The following is a 7,570-nucleotide window of genomic DNA, read 5'->3' as shown; positions in this document are numbered from 1 at the left end:
CACTGGTGAATTCTCTCATATATTTAAGAAAGAAAGAGCAACAATTATACACAAACTTTCCAGAACATTCAAGAGGGGCAAATAATTCCCAACTTATTCTATGGGATAAGCATTCCTTGATACCTATTACTTTCAAGAGTATAAATGCAACAATTCTAAATAAAATTTTAACAAATATAATCCAACAATATAGAAAAGGATAATATACCATAACCCAATGCAAGATTGCTTTAACATTCAAAGTTCAATTCATGTAATTCACTACATAAATGCATTTTTAAAGGGAAAAAAATGAGCATCTCACTAGATGCAGGAAAAAGATTTGACAAAATCAAACAAGTATTCCTGAGAAAAACTTACTAGATTAGAAATAGAATGGGACTTCTTAAGTAGGTAAACAGATAAACCCATTTGTGAAGAATCTACAATTATCATCATACTGAATCTTAAAAACTGAATGCTTTTACCCTCAAATCAGGAACAAATTAAGGATGCCTAAGTGCAGTGCTTCTATTAAAATTTTTACAGCAGGTTTTAGACAATAAAACAAGGCAAGAAGGAGAAGAAATATAGATGGCAAATAAGTAGAAAAATGATAGTTATTCAGGGGAATGAATATTTAAAACACAGTAGCATACCACACATTTCTAGTAGAGTGGCTAATCTTTTTTTTTATATACTTTAAGTTCTAGGATACATGTGCACAACCTGCAGGTTTGTTACATATGTATACATGTGCCATGTTGGTGTGCTGCACCCATTAACTCATCATCTACATTAGATATATCTCGTAATGCTATCCCTCCCCCCTCCCCCTACACCACGACAGGACCCGGTGTGTGATGTTCCCCACCCTGTGACCAAGTGTTCTCATTGTTCAATTCCCACTATGAGTGAGAACATGCGGTGTTTGGTTTTCTGTCCTTGTGATAGTTTGCTCAGAATGATGGTTTCCAGCTTCATCCACGTCCCTACAAAGGACATGAACTCATCATTTTTTATGGCTGCATAGTATTCCATGGTGTATATGTGCCACATTTTCTTAATCCAGTCTATCATTGATGGACATTTGGGTTGGTTCCAAGTTTTGCTATTGTGAATAGTGTAGAGTGGCTAACCTTAAAAATTTTGACCATATAGTGTTGGTGAGAATGTTGAGAAACTAGAACTCTCATACATGCTAGTGACACAATCACTTTGAAAAAAGTTTTGTTTCAGTAAAGTTTCGGGATACAAAATCAGTGTACAAAAATTGGTCGCATTTCTATACACCAAAAACATTCAAGCTGACAGGCAAATAATGAACACAATTCCATTTACAATAGCCACAAAAAGAATAAAATACCTAGGAATACAGCTAACCAGGGAGGTGAAAGAGCTCTACAATGAAAATTACAAAATACTGCTGAAAACAATCAGAGACAACACACACAGGTGAAAAACATTCCACGCTCATGGATAGGAAGACTCAATATTGTAATAATGGTCATTCTGCCCAAAGCAATTTACAGATTCAATGCTATTCCCATCAAACTACCAACAACATTTTTCACAAAATTAGAAAAAAAACCATTCTAAAATTCATATGGAACCAAAAAGAGCCCAAATAGCCAAAGCAATCCTAAGCAAAAAGAACAAAACTGGAGGCATCACACTACTGAACTTCAAACTGTAACTACAGGGATACAATAACCAAAATAGCATGCTGCTGGTATAAAAACAGACACGTAGAACAATGGAACAGATTACAGAACTCAGAAATAAAGCTGCACACCTACAACCATCTGATCTTTGACAAAGTCGACAAACACAAGCAATGGGGAAAGGATTCTCTATTTAATAAATGGTGCTGGGATAGCTGGCTAGCCATATGCAGAAGAATGAAACTAGACCCCTTCTTTTCACATATACAAAAATCAACTCAAAATGGGTTAAAGATTGAAATATAAAACCTGAAATTATAAAAACACTAGAAGAAAACCTGGGAAATACCATTTGTACATAAGCCTTGGTAAAGATTTCATAATGAAGTCACCAAAAGCAATTGCAACAAAAACAAAAACAGACTAAGTGGAACCTAATTAAACTAAAGAGCTTCTGCATAGCAAAAGAAACCCTTGAGTAAACAGACAATCTACAGAATGGGAGAAAATATACAAAAACTATGCATCCAACAAAAGTCTAATATCCATAATTTGTAAGGAACTTAACAAGCAAAAAACAACCCCATTAAAAAATGGGCAAAGGACATGAACAGACACTTCTCAAAAGAAGACATACATGTGGCCAACAAGCATATGAAAATATGTTCGATATCACTAATCATTAGAGAATGCAAATCAAAACCACAATGAGATCTGAGATCTCATCTCACACAGTTAGAATAGCTATTATTAAAAAGTCAAAAATAACAGATGCTGGCAAGTTTGCAGAGAAAAAGGAAGGCTTATACGCTGCTGGTGAGAATGTCAATTACTTCAGCCACTGTGGAAAGAAAGCAGTTTGGAGGTGTCTCAAAGAACTTAAAATAACCATTCAACCCAGAAATCCCATTACTGGGTAAATACCCAAAGGCATATAAATTGTTCTACCAAAAAGACATGTGCACTTGTTCATTGTAGCACTATTCACAATAGCAAAGACATGGAATCAACCAAGATGTCAATCAACAGTGGACTGAATAAAGAAAATATGGTATATATACGCTATGGAATATTATGCAGCCATAAAAACAAAATTAGGTCCTTTGCAGCAATATGGACAGAGCTAGAGACCATTATCCTATGTGAATTAACACAGGAACAAAAAAGCAAATACCGCATATTCTCACTTACAAATAGGAGTTAAACACTGAGTACACGTGGACACAACGGTGGGCACAGAAGACACTGGAGCCTACTTGGAGGTAGAGGCTGGGAGAAACATGAAGTTTCAAAAACTACCTACTGGATACCATGCTCACTACTTGGATAATGACATCATCTGTACACCAAACCCCAGTAACATGCAGTCTACCCATGCAATAAACCTGCACATGTACCCCATCAACCTAAAATCAGTTGGAAAAAACAAAGCAGCTTGGCATTTCTTAAAATGTTAGATACATGCTTATCATATGACCTGGCCATCCTACTATTAGGTATTTTCCCAAGAAAAGTAAAAGCATACACAAATGTTTCTAGTACTTTTGTTTGTGATAGCCAAAAATGGAAAACAACCTAAATTAAGGTAAATGAATAAACAAACTATGGTATATCCATATAGTGGAATGCAAATCAGGCTGGGCGTGGTGGCTCATGCCTGTAATGCCAGCACTTTGGGAGGCCAAGGTGGGTGGATCATGAGGTCAGGAGTTCGAGATCAGCCTGACTAACATGGTGAAACCCCATCTCTACTAAAAATACAAAAATTAGCTAAGCGTGTTGGCACGCGCCTGTAATGCCAGCTACTCAGGAGGCTGAGGCAGGAGAATCACTTGAACCCAGGAGGCAGAGGTTGCAGTGAGCCAAGATCACGCCACTGCACTCCAGCCTGGGCAGTAGAACAAGACTCTGTCTCGGAAAAAAAAAAAAAAAAAAAAGGAATGCAAATCAACAATAAAAAGAAATGAACAATTGATACATGCAAAAACAGGAATTGATCTCAATGCTGATCAAAGGAAGCAAAAAAAAAGAGTACATACCATAGGATTGCATTTGTATAAAATTACAAAAAATACAGACTATAGGTACAGTGCAAATCAGAGGTGCCTGAGATTAGGGGGAAGGAGAAGTATGGGCAAGACAAAGGGCTAAAAAAGATTATGAAAAGGGCTTGATGCAGTGGCTCATGCCTGTAATCCCAGCAGTTTGGGAGGCCGAGGTGGGTGGATCACTTGAAGTCAGGAGTTTGAAACCAGTCTGGCCAACATGGTGAAACCCCATGTCTACTAAAAATACAAAAATTAACCGGGTGTGGTGGCATGTGGCTGTAATCCCAGCTACTTGTGGGACTGAGGCCCCTTCGCTTGAACCCAGGAGGCAGATGTGGCAGTGACCTGAGATCATGCCACTGCACTCTGCCTGGGTGACAGAGCAAGGCTCCATCTCAAAAAAAAAAAAAAAGGCATGAGGAATGTTTTGGTAGTTGGTTATGTTTATTATATTGATTGGAATGATGGTTTCAAGGTGACGGTATACATGTCATAATTTGTCAAATTCCACACCTTAAATATCTCCCATTTATTAAATGTCAATTATACCTTCAAAAGCTTTTTAAAAAGAAAGGGTGGAAAGGACTATATTAACTATTTATTAAAACATTACTGTAAATAGTAGAACACTATCAAAAAATAATAATTGTATATACGGAGAAGAGTAAAATACAGTCTTTCAATCTTGGATACTTTTAAATTACACTCCAAAATGCTGTGCTAGGATGCATTAGGCAAGAAATAATGTGTCTTCTCATTTTCTCAGTATCTACCATACAGATATTTACACAGATCTGTTTGAGGATATTAGGTACCTTCATTTCCTTTGATTTGTAAAATACGGTGAGATTTCTAATGAGAAACTTTGCAGCATCATTATTTTTTTGAGAGTATAAAAACTTTCCTTTGTTCAGTAAATTATTAGGATATGGGATCAAAAGCTCAATAAAGAATGAGTAGCTCCACTGTCTCACCAATAGTCCAAGATTCCTTCACTTCTTCCCTTCCTCATTCCTATTGCAAATCACCACAAATCCCTAACTGATACTACCTTCTTAGTAATCTGCCAAATGTGTCCACTTCCTTCCACCTCCCTTCCCTTTCTTCCAGTAAACGAACTGTTGTGATGGTCAGTTTAGCCAATTAACAATTTTTCTGGTTGCCAATCGAAATCCTCCAGTGAACTACACCCAGCAAAATGATCCAATGATGGTTTTTCTGTAATGTTTCTAATGATGGATCCCGTGCAAAGGAAACGTTTCACTTTAAACCTGATGTGCTTACCATCTCTGCTTGTTTCTGTTCTATATGAGCTCTCTGGCAAATTGGGGATACACAAGTGGCCTGTCTTTACTAAACGCAGTGGCAATTGCTAAATATCAAGCAATATACGGGGTATAGAGGTGGAAAGTGAAAAATAAAAGCCTCTCTTTTTCACTGAAGTCTGAAGTCCTTATTTTTAACTGTCTCTGGAGTACCTAAGTCTGTCCTTTTAGAAATTCAGCTTCCTTGATGGAAAGATTTCTACACCAAATTGGGGCTGTTGTGTCAGCAAGACATTCATTCATATTTCACACTAAGTGCCTGCCATAAGTTATTGCAGTATCCTCATAAAAACAGAGAGGATTGCACCATTAAGGCTCTTTCTATGTAGCGAATATACATTTATAGCCTATAACATAATCAATTTTAAATTAGATTTCTCTCAGAGAAAATTTTTCTGGGCAAGGATCTCTCTTTCTCTCTCTCTCTCTCTCTTTCTCCCTCTCCCTCTCTCTGCAGAGAGAAGCACACTGCTAGCACAAAGCCCCTGAAAATAACTCTTTACAGTCACCTCCCAATCAATAAGGAGCTTTATTTGCTGCATGTCACACCCTCTGTTCATTGTATTCACAAAGCTGAGTTGGCACAAAAGAGGCCGCACAAAGGCCAGCCTCAACTCTGAAGGGCCCTGTGCAGGACATCAGAGCCCTGGGCTGGCTCCAACTCTGCTGTTAACTCAGTGTGTGGCCATGCGCCTTTTGGGCTTCTGTGTCCTCTGCTTTTAAATGAGGCCATTGGACCAAGTGATCTCCAAGGGCTGACCAGATTCAGAAGTTGTCTATTCCGTGAGCCTAGAGATAAGATACATGCATGCCATCTGTGGGCTGTGCTTCCAACCATTCAGTAGGTGAGACTCAGGGCCCTTTTGAGCTGTGGAGGAGAAAAGCATGAGCACCTTCCAAGATGTTTCGCCACTGGATCTGCATCAGCCTCCTGGTAGGGAATGTTGCTTGTGGACACCATTACCACAGCCAATGAGGTGTCATTTAACACTGGGGTTTAGGGAAGCTCTCAAGGTCTGTCATTTAAGAGAAACAAATTTTCCTTTCTATGTTGGTATAATTCTCCCAACCATCCCACTTTAGCAATCAAATACACTTCCCCAAAGAGCATTCATTTAATATAGACAGATATCTTGCCAAACCATTGCCATGACAGGTAGCCTGGTGGTAAAAGGGAATCTGGTATAAGAATTGGATTTGGCCCCTTGGTGTCCTAGGTCTGCAACTGAAGTAACTGAAGGTCTGCAACTGTTGTTGTAAGTTCTTTTCCCTCATAGGGCCCTACTTCCTAATCTGTGAAATGGTAAGCATGAGCTAGGTATTACTTAAAGTGTCTTTCAGCACAAATATTCTAACCAGAGATTTACAAATTGGTGGCACCAAGACAATATTCAGCCTGCAGATATGATGTTTGCCCTATGCTGTGTGAGCCATGCTGTGTGAGTCTTCTAATTTGAACTTATTGACAACATTAAAAAATTTGGAGTTATTTGAACATTTGGATTATTCACATAATAATCCAGATTTCTGGCCTCTTCTGAAAAATGTCAGCCAATCTGGTCACACTGGGCTGAAATTTTTCATGGCAACATTTAGCTGGAGCTGAATAGCTGCTGACCTTCAGGCAAAGCCTGAATCCTCCAGTTCCTTCATTCCTATCACTTTTGAGATGATCACAGACTGAGATCAAGTGTCAAATCACTGAATATCTGACACCTGGACAGCTTGTCTCATTTACATCCTAATCCATCCAGGCATTTGTGTTTTCAGCTGCTGCTTAGCACTTTTAGGAAAGAAATGGCATGGTCCAAACTTTCTTTGCATCACTAATTCCCTCATTTGGCAATAATATTGGTGGGAGACAGAAATTGGGTCCAGTGGAAGCCTGCCTTGGACAAAAACACTGACAATATCTTGGCTGCCTGGAACCCTCACAGTAATCAACTAACTCTCATCAACCGAGCTTATGCCTCTGGGCAACCCTATCTATGAGTAAACATCAGGAACTGGCATTGGTATGTGAATTGGTTACATTATTCCTAGTGAATTCACCAAGTCAGTAACTTCCATGATTTGGGTTTTTCAGATGTGAAATAAATTAATTTCACACATAAGCCAGGTTCCTCCTAGAGCTAAAATTCTCTAAAGTAGTACAAATATCTAGACATAGGCTCATATTTAAATATGCCTAGGTTTGTATGTATGCATGTATGTGTTTCAGAGTTGCATATGTCTGCTTGCTTTAAAGTACATGTTTAGTGAAAATAGAAACAGCATCTACATCCAGAATCATAACTATTGATATAGGAACTGTGCCAGGACAAAAATCGGGGAGAAATCTCATCTATAGCTAATGTTCCCAAAGACAGATGTGTCTCAGATCTCAACAGCAGAATTGACTCAGTGTAGAGAGGGTCACTGACAACTCACAAGGTAGGGTAAGAACCTGTCAAAGAATGTCTGATGCTGGAATCCAAGGCCAGAGCAGAAAGTATAAGCAAGGATCAGCACTGTGGGTGTGTCTGTCTATGCACTAATAAATGCTGCTAAAGGC

This window comes from Gorilla gorilla, chromosome 4 (genome assembly GCF_029281585.2).
Source record: "Gorilla gorilla gorilla isolate KB3781 chromosome 4, NHGRI_mGorGor1-v2.1_pri, whole genome shotgun sequence".
NCBI lineage: Eukaryota > Metazoa > Chordata > Mammalia > Primates > Hominidae > Gorilla > Gorilla gorilla.
Note: the sequence above shows the minus strand (reverse complement) of the source record.